The sequence below is a fragment of the Mobula hypostoma genome, chromosome 25, assembly GCF_963921235.1.
Source record: "Mobula hypostoma chromosome 25, sMobHyp1.1, whole genome shotgun sequence".
In the NCBI taxonomy this organism is placed as follows: Eukaryota; Metazoa; Chordata; class Chondrichthyes; order Myliobatiformes; family Myliobatidae; genus Mobula; species Mobula hypostoma.
This window is the reverse complement of record NC_086121.1, coordinates 12863042-12876904: the sequence shown is the minus strand read 5'-3', so window position 1 is coordinate 12876904 and position 13863 is coordinate 12863042. Positions and strand designations below refer to the sequence as shown.

Below are 13863 nucleotides of genomic sequence, written 5' to 3'. Positions count from 1 at the left end.
CATCTATTTGCTTATCAATTTGCTGCACATTTTCAACACTTCTGGATTTGGTAACAATTCATGCTATGTTAGGAACTTCATATTTTTGTTCAACCACTGGGTTGACTTCAAAGGTCCAAGATGAGCTTATTCCCCCAAATTCAAAGTGTGGCTGGTGCAGCGTCTACAGCATTTAGGAATCCAACCACCATCTGAAGACCTGGGACCAGTAAAATACATTTCTATGCCAGCAGAATGACCAAAAACAGAACAGAAAAAAAGAAACATAGACGTAGCTCTGACCTTAGTTCAAAAACATTCCTTCTCATCTTCTATTGCTGGCTTAGTTCTCAACCCACATCACCCTCCAAGGTCCTGGGTAACATTTTTGAAATACTTCCAAGAGCCATTTTCTTAAAATGTTTATTTTTGTAAGTGTGATATCATTTATAAAACTGATTTAAATCTGATATTCTCACAGAATGAAAATAGCAAAGTGATATCACGGTGACTCATAATACTGCATGATATTAACAATTGACTCTACTGGTACCAGAGATGTACCAGCCATTGGACTGGTTCTAACTCACAGCCCTTTTAACTTTAGAGAGATGGCACCATCCATTTTTTCAGTATGTACCCTACCAGCCTTTGACTGCAGACTATTCAAGATCCTTTAAACATATTGATTTCAGACCTATACACTGAGGTGTGATCCAGTTCAAGACACTTTTGTAACTGCACTGATTATCAGCTGTACACTCGGAGAGAATTTTAACTCGATCGGTGTTCTGTTACATTTTAAGCTCCTTTTAACCATATTAGTATGAATCTTGTGCTGGCTAGTACAAGTACACATACTGTACTGGGCAGGCACAGGAGTACATTCAGCCAGAGACTCATTCCACTGAGATGCAACACAGAGTGTCATAGGAAGTCATTCCTGCCTGTGGCCATCAAACTTTACAACTCCTCCCTCGGAGGGTCAGACACCCTGAGCCAATAGGCTGGTCCTGGACTTATTTCCTGGCATAATTTACATATTACTATTTAACTATTTATGGTTTTATTACTATTTATTATTTATGGTGCAACTGTAACGAAAACCAATTTCCCCCGGCTTCAATAAAGTATGACTATGACTATGACTAGAGGGTGACGTAAAATTGATGTCCTGTGTAAGTGAATAAAACTGGTTCTACGCACTCTTATAGGCAAAGTGGAATTCAAAACATTTTTTTTCCTCACATTGCACAATGCCGACATAGCATAATTTAAAGCATCTTGAATTGGACTTCACTCAGCCTAATTCAATTAATTGCTTCAATATCAAACCATCAGCAGTTGCTGGGGAAAAGGAGCCACAGACAGAGAGACAGAAGTAGAGACTGAGAAAGAGAGAGCAATAGAGAGACAGACAGAGACAGAGAGACACACACACAGCACAGAGGCAGAGAGAGAGAGCAAGAGTGAGTGATAGAGAGAGAGAGAGCGTGCGAGAGAGACACACATGCACACAGACAGACAGAGACAGAGATAGAGATGGAGACAGACAGAGACAGAGAGTGAGAGAGAGGCAGGGAGAGATAGACACAGCCATATACACACAGAAGTCTTTGGTACCTCGACTGTGAATCCACTGCTGATCAGCAAGGTCTAGGCAGAATGCAGACTCTCTGATAGTTTCTAGGGGTAGGCTCTTTGCCAATAAACATGTCAGGCCTTTCTGTCCTAATGACCCCAACCCATTCCTGAGTCACGATCCGTGACCATAATCATAATTCAGTCATGCCAATAAACTACAGAGTTTCTCTAGATCTGCAGAGACCATCCCACAAGTGACAAACTTTGAGCTTTATGTCCCAATTTATGATGGTGCAGAGGAAAGTGGACATTATGTGAATGATGTCATTGGGTGAAAACCTGTCAAACTTGGAACAGATAAAGAATTCTAATATAGTTTGGGCATGAAGGTGTCTAGTCTAATTTCACAACGGTACAATTTTTCACCAAGATGTTTTTTACTATGATCACCTTAAGTAACGTCATATCAGCTGAAAAACAAGCTGTATGAAATCCAATTTATAGGTCAGATTGATTCTATTATGGTTAATTTTCTATTATGGATGTATTGAGTATGTCCATGAGAAATTGAACCTCAGGGTTGTATATGATGAAATATATGTACAGTACTTCGATAATAAATTTACTTTGAACTTTAGATTGTTGCAGGATCAGTAATGTGGTGATGTTCAGTTAAATGTTTTGCAAATATTCCGTTAGTCTTGCGAGACCATGCATCTGCGCCTGGGAAGTCTTCACTCTCCAGGGCGCAGGCCTGGGCAAGGTTATATGGAAGACCAGCAGTTGCCCATGCTGCAAGTCTCCTTTCTCCACGACACCAATGTTGTCCAAGAGAAGGGCATTAGGACCCATTCAGCTTGGCACTGGTGTCATCGCAGACAGGTGCCTTGCTCAAGGATACAACACGTTCCCTTGGCTGGGGCTCGAACTCACGACCTTCAGGTCACTAGTCCAATGCCTAAAGATGAGTAAGGTGAAATTGCAGCTAATGATCTTTTTTACAGAAGCAATCTCGAATAGCTTGCTTTAAGCTTTCTCTTCCACCTTGGGCATTGCTGTGTTATCAGACTCCCTGTATGCTGATAATTGACTAACCCTGCATCAAATAGCTTTGCTTATTTCAATATTGCTAAGCTCGCTGACTCTAATTGAACAAGATTCAATCTTGTAATCCCTGAAAGGATACATCTTTAAGGTGAGCTTCATAAGCCAGCAGTAGGAACTTCTTGTATGCAAGATTTCACTGTTGGTTTCGATGTAAAGCAGAGGCTCCCGACCTTTTTTAAGCCATAGACCAATATCATTAAGCAAGGGTTTTGTGGACCCCAGGTTGGGAACCCTTGATCTAGAGGTAGATCCTGTAGGGTTGATTCTGTGAATTATGGTAGATCCATACCCCTTATTGCCTGGCTCCCTGAAAACTCTGGCAATGAAATGTGGCTGTGTTGTCCTTCAGAATGTCATTGCTTCTCCTTCCCTCCACCCTTCCTCATGGCTCATAGTCAATACAGTCTTGTCTTTTGCTTGTCACAGAGAAAGGGCCTCTGTTGTATCGTTTGAATTAAGCTACTTGTTAACTATTTTCTGTGTGACAATTGAACCAATCATGACTATTGTTCATCATTTCCTTGTGGTCACATGACCTAATGGCCACGATACATTCCAAGCGTTGAAACGGTTGTGAGCTCACAGAAGTGACTGTTTTCAGTGAGTAGTCAGCCTCACAGGTGAAGGGTTTGCAGAGTTTTCAGCTCTTCGTCTGCATGGCCCTTTACATTGTACTGTCAAACAGCACTATGTAAACTTCAGTGGGACGTGAATGCCCGAAAAAAAGTGGTGTTTTGTACCCACCTTCTGCTGACAGTGCTCTAAAAAAAAGTTGCATGAAGACCGACTTCATTTTGTGTTCATCTGACATGAAAAGTGAGGCATTGTGGCATTTGCTAATCACTGTCACTAGTTGAATCTTTCATCCTTATCCATACTGACTTGTATATGAAGCCACATCCACCAATTTTGTTCACGTGGAAATGGCCTAGCAAACTGATCATTTGGGGTAATTCCGGATAGTTAACAAATACTGGCCTTGTAATAACATCAAGATCCTGGAAGTAAATAAATACAATTAAGAGACGTTTGCATAGGTACAACGCGGATGGGAAGAGGGTGGAGGGCTATGGTCTGGGTGTAGGGCAATGTAATGAGGCAGGATAATCATTCAGAATGGACTAGAAGGGCTAAGGGCCTGTTTCTGTGCTAGTAGTGTTCTACAACATAGATCGCCAGAAAGGTAGATTCTCTGTAGTTCTTTTGAGGTTATCCACACATTAACATTCGCTGAAAACCAAACAAGTCCATTCAGTTAAACAGTTTAAAATTATGCTGACATGAATGAAACCAAGTCACAATTCATTGACTGTGGACATTAATAGTCAATAGTCCAATTCACTAACTGCCACTACTTATCTTAATCATGTCATCTGAAGTTAGATGTATCAGTATTATAGCGCAGTAAAAGGAATTCCAGAGGCATGAGAGAGGAGCTGGCCACAGTTGATTGGAAGGGGACACTAGGAGGGATGGAGGCAGAGCAGTAATGGCTGGGATTTCTGGAAGAAATTCATTGGATGTATTTAAGGCGAAGGTTGATAGGCTCTTGATTAGTCCGGGCAGAAGGTTGGAGAATGGGGCTGAGAGGGAAATGGATCAGCTAAGATGAAATGGCAGAGCAGACTTGATGGGCTGAATGGCATAATTCTGCTTTTAGGCTTGTGTTTCTATGTGTATTTTATTTCATTTGGAATCAACAACATAACTAAATACAGCCAAATGGAAGAGATAACTGTTGATGTATTCAACAGAAGGCAATGAGGAAGACAATAAGCAACACGATGATAGAGAAAATCCATTCCACAATAGCTACTGAAGCCTTCCAGACAGTTTGTCTTCAAAGGTAAGAACTTAGCAATGACAAGACCTAACTTTCTTAATCAACCAAAGAATCCAGAAAGCCCTGTTGGACATACTTTCACCCCGCGTCACCCCTTAAAGCAAGATTACTTCAGACCATGATGAGCTCCTTGTCATCTTTGACAAACAGTGCAGGTAACTTGGTACATATTGGATATTCAAGCTATCACTGTGTCTTGACAATTTTTGCATGTTTTTTCAAGTTAGCAGGTTATCTAACTGAAAAATAAAAGCCCAGCTGGAATCCTGTAAAGCAATAAGCACCAATACATAAAGCTTCTAAAGCAAGTTTTAAATAAAGAGATTAGACAATTTTGCAAGATTTTAGCCGCTCAAAAATGAGAAAAATGCTTCTAAGCCTCTTCAAGATAAAGGCAGGCAAACAATCTGCCTTTTGTTACTTAACAAAGCTTGCCGACAATAAATTGAGACGAGGCGTGTGATCGATACGTGAAGGATACTGAAAACATGACTAAACCATCAGTCCTAAAACGAGTAATATTGAGCATTAACACAGGGATTAGAAAATGTAACTTGTTTTTACAGCAATGCAGTACTGCTTTCCCATGAACAGGAGCACTACTGGTGAATTTTTTTTTAAGTAGATTTCTGCTCAATTTCCCCAATGTTTAGCACACTGTGTATCCATAAAGCACAGGGATGGGCCAGAGAAGAGAAAGGATTCATTTAGTCCAGGTTTACAGCAATTTAGCTATCAAATTAGCCAAGGATTTATATTAGAAATTTAGTGAAGAAAAATTTGAGGGAGCTGACTATATTTTATCCAAATCCTGCTAAATATAGGTCCAGGAATTTTTAAGGTGATAAGACACAAGACAACAAAATACATCTTGAGTTGAGAACTCAGGTCCAAGTACACAAAATTAAATACAAAGATTTATTTTAGTGGTTGGAAGATGCCCCATGTGAAACTACAGAATTCAATTCCAGAGTTAATGGTTAAAGTCTAAAAAACATTAAATTTCCCGGCATAAGTTGGATAGGGCAAGAGGTTGTGCAGATCATCACTACAAGCATGCAGATACAACAGGTAATTAAGAAAATGTTTTAAATGGTTCAATTTAATATCAGAGAATACATAGAGTACACAACCTGAAATTCTTACTCTTCATAGACATCCACAAAATAAGAAACCCAGCAGGGGAGTTATGTTTCAATTACATTGGTGAGATCACATCTGGAAAACTGAACAATACTGCCCTCTTTATTTGAGGAAAGATTTTCGAAGTTCAGGGAAAGACTGGTACCTGAGTAGGATGTATAGTGAGAAAAGTGAGATAAGTTAGAATTGTATCTGGTAGAGTGAAAGAGAGATAGAGGTGACCTTTCCAACACATACAGGATAGAAGGGTCTTCAAAGTTAAAAGTACGTTTATTTTCAAATTATATGTTCATATAGAGTTGCACAGCACAGAAACAGACCCTTCATTCTAATACATCCATGCAAACCTTTTAGTGTATCTTACACAATGCCATTTACCCTAGGTCCGTATTCTTCAATGCAATTCTTTTTTAACTGCCTGTCAAAATGCTGCTTAAACTTGGTTGTATCTGACTCCACCACATTCTCTGAGATATCAACTTCTTCTCAAATCCCCTTTAAAACACTATCCTCCCATTTTAAACTTAGTTTTAATACCTGAACCATGGGAAAAAGGTTCTGATTTTCTAGCATATCCATGCCTCCTATAATTTTATATACCTCTATAAGATCACTCCTTAGTTGCCTTTATTTCAGGGAAAGCAAACCGAGTCCATCCATTCTCTCCCATAATTGAAATCCTCCAATTCAGGTGACATCCTGGCAGACTTTTTCTGCACTCTCTAGTGCAACCACATCCTTCCTATAGTGCATGCAATATTCCAAGTGTCGTGTAAACAGTAGTTTGCAAAGTTACAACACACCAAACATTTGAAGCGATATGGGAAAATGCAATAATGTGGACTGTTGGCTGTGTCAAATAGCCTGATGTGAAAGGTATTCCCATGATGCTGTTGATTTGGAAGTTACAAAGATAATGTGCTTCCAAGCTAGGATGTTGTGCGACTTTGGGAAGCCTGCCATCAGTGGAATGGGACTTGCGGAGGAAATAAATTTCAAGATCCTGCTGTGCATTTTATAAATGGTAATCGCCCCAGCCACAGCATGCCGATGGTGGAGGAAATCATTGTTTAAATTGACAGAGTAGTATTAATCAAGTGGGTATTTTGTCCTGGATAATGTTGGAGTTACTGAGTATTGTTAGAACCGTACTCATCCAGGCAAGTGTTCTTTCATGAATTAGTTTCCTTGGATCTGGGTGTTGCTAGGATATCCTTTATTGCCTATTCCTTATTGCTCCTGAGAAGGCGGTCAGGACCTGTGTACTTTAGTTGCTGCAGTTCTTCAGTGAAGTTACGTCCACAGTACTGCTGAATGAAGAGTTCCAGGAGTGGGACCCAATGATGATTAAGGTGGGGTGGCAGGATGGAGATACATCTCCAGCAAAGGTGGTGTAAGCTGCTTCTTCCCTCCGCTAGCCTGCAGGTCATTCTTGGGCAAGGTTTAGCATTCGCTTAGACCCCCTCCCCCATGAACTGGGTCATGTGAAGCGGTGGAAGCAGGTGGTGGATGGTCACATGAGCAGCTGGTGCATGTACCAAATCCCGGCTGTGCGACCACTGATGCCAGGCAGACAACCTCTGAAGAGAATTGATAATGGCTGGGGTCACCCATCTTGTAAAGACACTGCCCAGAAGAAGGCAAAGGCAAACCACTTCTACAGAAAATTTGCTGAGAACAATCATGATAAGCAATAAGTAGTCAAATTTATATTCCTGGTCCATGGAAAAAAGTTATTGGCTTTGGGAAAAGCCTGGAAAGCTAGCAGTCAGACAATCAAATGAAGAACTATAAAAAAGGAGAAACTCAGCTTCAGACAGCTCAAATTCTTGCTGCTACTTGTACCAGATTGATTTGCTCCACCATTTCTATCCTTGACACCCCAGAGTACTTATAGACTTGATGAAGATTAACACAAAGTAATAAAGGTGTAAATATGACAACTTATGAAATTTACCTCAATATTCCATCATAAATCTTTTGTATCACCTTTATAAGCAAAGAAAATGTTATTTTCTGTTGTGAGCTCATATAAACAAATCATTTGACCCAGTTAATGCATCTCATTGTGGAATATATTCAAGCAGCTCCTTGGATTTGATCCCATCGCTACAGAGCTGAAATTATGATTCTCAGCTAACTCCTGTTGAGTGTCTGTTAGCCATTTGTAAATAAAATGTTTGCCCCCCTCATCTTCCTTCAGTAATTATCTTAAACTAGTCATCTTTGAGTTCCCATTGGGTTTGATTCAATAGTAGCCTCTCATGTGAAATTTTACCAAAGGCATTTTGGAAATCTAAGTACATTATCAGTTCACTTTCGACCATCCTCTCTTGATATCACTTTGTCAAAAAGTTGAGTGAAATTAGTTTGGGAAAATTTTGCTGAATCAAACATCAACAAACAACTAGAGAGATCTGCTCAGAATTTTTGAGCTTAGCAGTGCCAGACAATCCCATGATATGAAGCATCACACTATTTCCAAAAGCACACACAAAATGCTTGAGGGACTCAGCAGGTCAGGCAGCATCAGTGGAAACGAATAAACAGTTGATGTTTTGGGCCAAGACCCTTTTTCAGAACAGTTTGGTAAATTACAATGACTATACCTTCCTGTCAATAGCCTTATAAAATTTGTGTTATACTGTTATTATTGTTGACCTGAGCATGCATTTCCATTCTCAGAATTGATATCCATTGTTACTTTATGTTAAACTAGTTTCATTAATTGCATATTTAGAATGAAGCAGAGCATGTTCAGGAAACACAACGGTGCCAATATTTGAACCACAGTGGCACTCCCATGCTTTTTATTTTATACATCTGTATTGACTTAAAACCATATGACATTAAGACATAAGAGCAGAAATCGGCCATTTGGCTCATTGAGCCTGCTCCAGCATTTAATGGCTGAAATTTCTGGGGCAAATCGGAAGGTGCAGGATAGATACATCCTAAAGGTGAAGAAGTATTCTAAAGGGAGAATGAGGTAACTGTGGCTGACAAAGGAAGTCAAAGACAGCATTAAAGCAAAAGAGAGGTCATATAATATAGCATAAATTAGTGGGATGTTAAAGGTTTGGAAAGCTTTTAAGAGCCAACAGAAGGCAACTAAAAAGCCATAAGGAGGGAAAAGATGAAATATGAAGCTAATAATATCAAAGATACCAAAAGTATTTTCAGATATATAAAGAGTAAAAGAGAGGCAAGAGTAGATATTGTTTCATTGGAAAATGATGCTGAAGAGATCGTAATTGGGGACAAGGAAATTAAAGACAAACTAAATTAGTACTTTGCATCAGTATTCACTGTAGAAGACAAGAACAGTATGCCAGAAGGTCATAGCGTCAGAGGACAGAAGTGAGTGCAGTTGCTACTACTAGGGAGAGGGTACTGGGAAGGTGAAAGGTCTGAAGGTAGATAAGTCACCTGGATCTGATGGACTACACCTCAGGGTTCTAAAACAGGTGGCTGAAAAGATTGTGGAGGCACTAGCAATGACCTTTCACAAAGAATCACTAGGTTCTGGAGGACTGGAAAATTGCAAGTGTCACTTCACTCTTCAAGAAGGAAGGGAGGCAGAAAGAAGAAAATTATAGAACAGATAGTTTGACCTCAGAGGTTGGAAAGATGTTTAAATCTATTATTAAGGATGAGGTTCTGGGGTACTTGGTGGTACATGATAAAGTAGGCCAAAAGCAGCATTATTTCCTTCAAATTCAAAAATCCGAGGTGCAAAGGAACTTGGGAGTCCTCATGCAGGGTTCAGAAAAGGGTAACTTGCAGACTGAGTCAGCAGTGAGGAAGACAAATGCAATGAGGGGAGATCTGATAGAGGTTGTCAGAGGCATAGAATAGGCAGAGAGTATCTTTTTTCTCTGGGTTGAAACGTCTAATATCAGACAGCATGCATTTAAGTTGAGAAAGGTTCTTCTGAAATCAGCCATACACCTTATTGCTATTTGCACAATGTCCATTTTCTCCCTTGCCAATACACGGTGTAACCTATGACCTTTGCAGATCAATCATAATGGAACTAAAAGCACATTTCAATATTTTTTTGCTACAGATGCTGTAGAAAGGGATATTCTGCTGACATTGAAAGGCCGGGCCAGACAGATTTAGAAATCATTGCAGTCTCCTCGGAACACCTTCTAATGACCACGGAATGTGCTAAAGGTAACTTTGGGTGTATTATACGGCTGACATGATGATACGGCTGGCAGCACTCCATTAAAGAAAGCTTGATTGTGCCTCTGACTGGCTGCTGTGCTTGATATGGGGACCCAAAGGAGGAGGCAGAAACATGCTCCCTCTCTGATGTATCTACTCCCACAGAGTCTTCCAAACCCTCTGATTTCACTCGGATCTCTCTGATGAATAATGTATTTGAACGCTCGGGTTTTCCAGTACTTTCAACAATGAAGTATGTGACATTGTATGAAAAGGCCACCAGCCATACTCATTGTTTCTTTATGAAGTTCAAGGTCATTTTGACACTCAACTTTCTTGTTAGGAGATTGTGTCAGACCTCAGCCGAATAGCAATTTATTCCTACAGCAGAAAGTTCATTCCAATACTGTAAACACAGATAATTTTATTTCCCTCCATATATGCTGCCTGCCTTGCAGGGTTTCTCCAGCACTTAGTGTGCATTTCTTAAAATTATTAGCATCTACAGAATCTATTATGTTAATGTTTGTATCTACTTAGATTTCAGTTAAGAATGGGTGGCACTAGGATTTACCGGTATTTTTAGACTCCAATGACTGTCAACAGCGATTGACCGCATTCATATGCCAATGTGGGCTCCCTGTTAAAATCTTGACCTTTGTATTAACCTGGAAAATTTCCTTAATGTGCAGGTAGATTTGGACTACTTGGTTCATAACACATTTCTGAGGAAGTAAGGAATGAAGAACAACTAAGGAAAATAAGGAAATAAGGAATAAATGCAAAAAAATAACCACCAATAAGGAACAAGCGATGAGGGTCTTAGCGTCGGACGGTGGAACTGTGCCGACACTGAACATACACAAGGTGATGTGTATGTTCTGTAACGTCAATGTATGCAGATTTTTTTTACTTAATCCGTACTGTGTGCATTGTAAATATCTGTTTTGCACAGACAATAGTAGTATCACAATCTCATTGTCTTGAGCAATGACAATAAAGTTCTATTCTATTCTTTGATGATCTAATTCTGAGGAAGGCTGCACGTTCAAGCATTTTCAGCAGCCAGCAATCCCCAAATGGATAGATCCATAGGGATAAAAGGCTACTTCTTCCTAACTCTTCCTTCAGTTAGTCCTGACGAAGGGTCTCCGCCTGAAACGTCGACTGTACCTCTTCCTAGAGGTGCTGCCTAGCCTCCTGTGTTCACCAGCAACTTTGATGTGTGTTACTTCCAACTTTGTTAACTTGTTGCATCATTGCGCTTTCCAACCATACAGTCAGATTCAATGATAGCCATACAAGTACAAGAATCAGTGTGGGAAAACACTGATTTTCTAAAAATGAGATTTTATTGACTGCATCATTTCAATTGTTCTTTGCAGTATGCACTAACCAGGTCTGGAAACTTTATTATAATACAGAATCGCATATTCTTACAATCAGTGCTAGGGGAAGAGCAGCAAGAAGAATTAAAGCCCAAGGGTCATGAGACAGATCCTGGACCGTAGCCGGCAGAAGAGGAACAGTAGGAAGAAAGGGACAACAGTTCGTTACTGCTCAGCATTCACAGTCTCAACTCTGAGTTCAGTGGAGGAGGCAGGCAATAGCTGTGCCCATCACAAGGGACTTTCCAACAGAGCAACACTTCTCATAATGAATCTGTGAAATCAAAATTATCCACAGGCAAACTCAGTGACCTTCCCCATAATCTAATGGTTACCATCAGTATGATGCACCGATAATCAGATGGGTTGTCGGGATGATAATAATTTCTGAGACGTGGCCCTATAGGTCTGTACGCACTGCTTACTAGACATAAATAGATACCTGACACAGTTACTGAACTAGCTTGCAACAACTGCTCTCCATGCCTTTAGCTCTTTCTGACATTTCTTTTGAGTGCAAGAATTTTACTGCCTTCAATGCACTGGCATATTCTACTGCCTTCACAACCTATGTGTTCTCCACTGTTGCCGCGTTCAGAACATGCCCAATTACATCTCCGAGTATAAAAAAATCCTCTGATTTTACGAGCTTTGATTGTTCCATCACTTCCCCAAGCAGCTCATACAACACCACCTTGTCGAGCACTTTCAAGGCATAATCAAGAAATATCTTTATTTGCATCCATGCCCATAATATGTCCCACTGTCTCTGTGCAATAAAGTGTTGCAAACCAAGGAAATAACAATGTGTCCTTTTAAATTATTATGAATCTATTCTATTCTTAAATTTAGAAGAATTAATATCAGCGTTACAGATGGTCCTAGACCAAGGTTCCTAATCTGAGGTCCATGGACCCCTCAGTTAATGGTAGGGGTCCATGGCATAAAAGAAGTTGGGAATCCATGCACTAGACCTATTTCTTCCCTCGGTCTAAACCTGAGTCAAGAATAGCGAGATCCCAGATTTCAATGTGTTTGCGCAAAGGTTAAGTGATGACACAGTTGGTTTGACAGGAGAAGTAAAAATTGAACATCATGTTGAAAAAGGCTACAGTAACATTAACGGGTTTCTATTTCCAACTTCTACCCAAAGACTCCAGTTAGAAATTTATTTATTTATTTATTTCTAAATTAGTTTCTACAATGAAGAAAAAAAGGTCAGTTAAGAAGGAAGTTTGTACAGTGCAAAATAAAGGCATCGAATGTACAGTTCATAACAGCAAAAGAAAAAGCACCCATGGTAGAATCATATATCGTTAGTTACCACCCCACACTCCCATTACCCAGCTCCAAGCCAACCTTACAATAAATAGAAAAGTTAATCAGAACTTTTATCTCCACAGAGCTGTATTTATAAAAAAGATATATTGCCTACTACCTAGGCTATAATATGCTAACAAATCAAAAACGGTAAATCTTAACCGAAAGAAGCTGGAAGTAAGGGATTTATATGCAGAAGGAAAAAAAAGGGATGGACCTTTAATCTAAGCAGGAATTATGAAAATATTCAAGAAAACTCCCCACACCCTTTTGGAACTTTATGTCCGAATTAAGAAGTGAATAATGAATCTTTTCAAGGTTTAAGCAGGACATAATGTCTCTGAGCCATTAAGCATGAGTGGGTGGGGCAGCATCTCTCCACCTAAGAAGGACTGCGCATCTGGCCAAAAGAGAGGCAAAAGACAGTGTACGATGTTTAGTCAGACTCAGGTGCGTGTCAGCCTCCCCCGAGGTGCGGAAAAGAACAATCAGAGGACTAAGTTAGAAATTTTTACAGCAGATGCTAATGAGAATGTCATTGTGGTGTTTCCCATGGTAAAATATACAGCTGATTCTCATTCGTTAGCTGTGGACAATGCCATGAGTGAAATCAGAAACAGGCTCCAGAAAGAGTCTTTCGTCCATTACTTGGACTTTGCACAACTCCAAAGAGAATTAGTAATGTGAAGTTGAAAATTGGTTTAACTTGGAACACATTAATTTATCCCTGTCGAAAGCTGGACTTTTCACTTCTTGGTGGGAGTCCCATTTGCTATATCACTACCTTACAAATGTTAAACTCTCTAAAATTATGTCAACAATAGTACAAAAAACGAAAGTCACATCCAGTGAGATTCTAATGAGTTTCTTAACCTATAGTTTTGCTAACCCTGTTTACATTGAAACTTTACTAGTTATGGGACCAATGCTGAGATTTGTGACCCTGTGAGGCCAACCTCATGTTCATGTCTGGAATGCTTTGCCTATAGAGGTCAAGGTCACAGTGACTTTTAATCTTCATAGCTTTAGGCTATGAAACTGCTGACCTCTGCCACATCTCACATTTTGCAGCCTGCTGTGTCACTAGGAAGGCCACCTAGGAGACCTATACTCTCGGAGAAAAGACTTCAACCATTTAACTTGCTGCCCACGGACGCAGGCATAAATAATCAGCTGCATTGCAGTCTTCTCCAAAACACAGGCATTATTGACAACCAAGAGAAACCTGCAGATGCTGGAAATCCAAGCAGCACACACAAAATGGTGGAGAAACTCAGCAGGCCAGGCAGTATCTATGGAAAAGAGTAGAGTCAACGTTTTGGGCCG

The 13863-nt window shown here is 40.0% G+C and overlaps 1 protein-coding gene and 1 long non-coding RNA gene across 2 annotated transcripts in view; one reads left to right on the top strand and one right to left on the bottom strand.

Annotated features, from left to right (window-relative positions):
* Window positions 1-10253, top strand: part of LOC134337868 (uncharacterized) — a 55539-nt gene extending 45286 nt beyond the window's left edge. The window contains exons 2-3 of the long non-coding RNA XR_010016098.1: window positions 4425-4516; window positions 9726-10253. This is a non-coding gene — a long non-coding RNA (uncharacterized LOC134337868). The remainder of the gene's footprint in view (window positions 1-4424; window positions 4517-9725) is intronic.
* prdm16 (PR domain containing 16) overlaps window positions 1-13863 on the bottom strand; it is a 760985-nt gene that overhangs the window by 598673 nt on the left and 148449 nt on the right. The gene's annotated exons all lie outside the window — the stretch shown is intronic.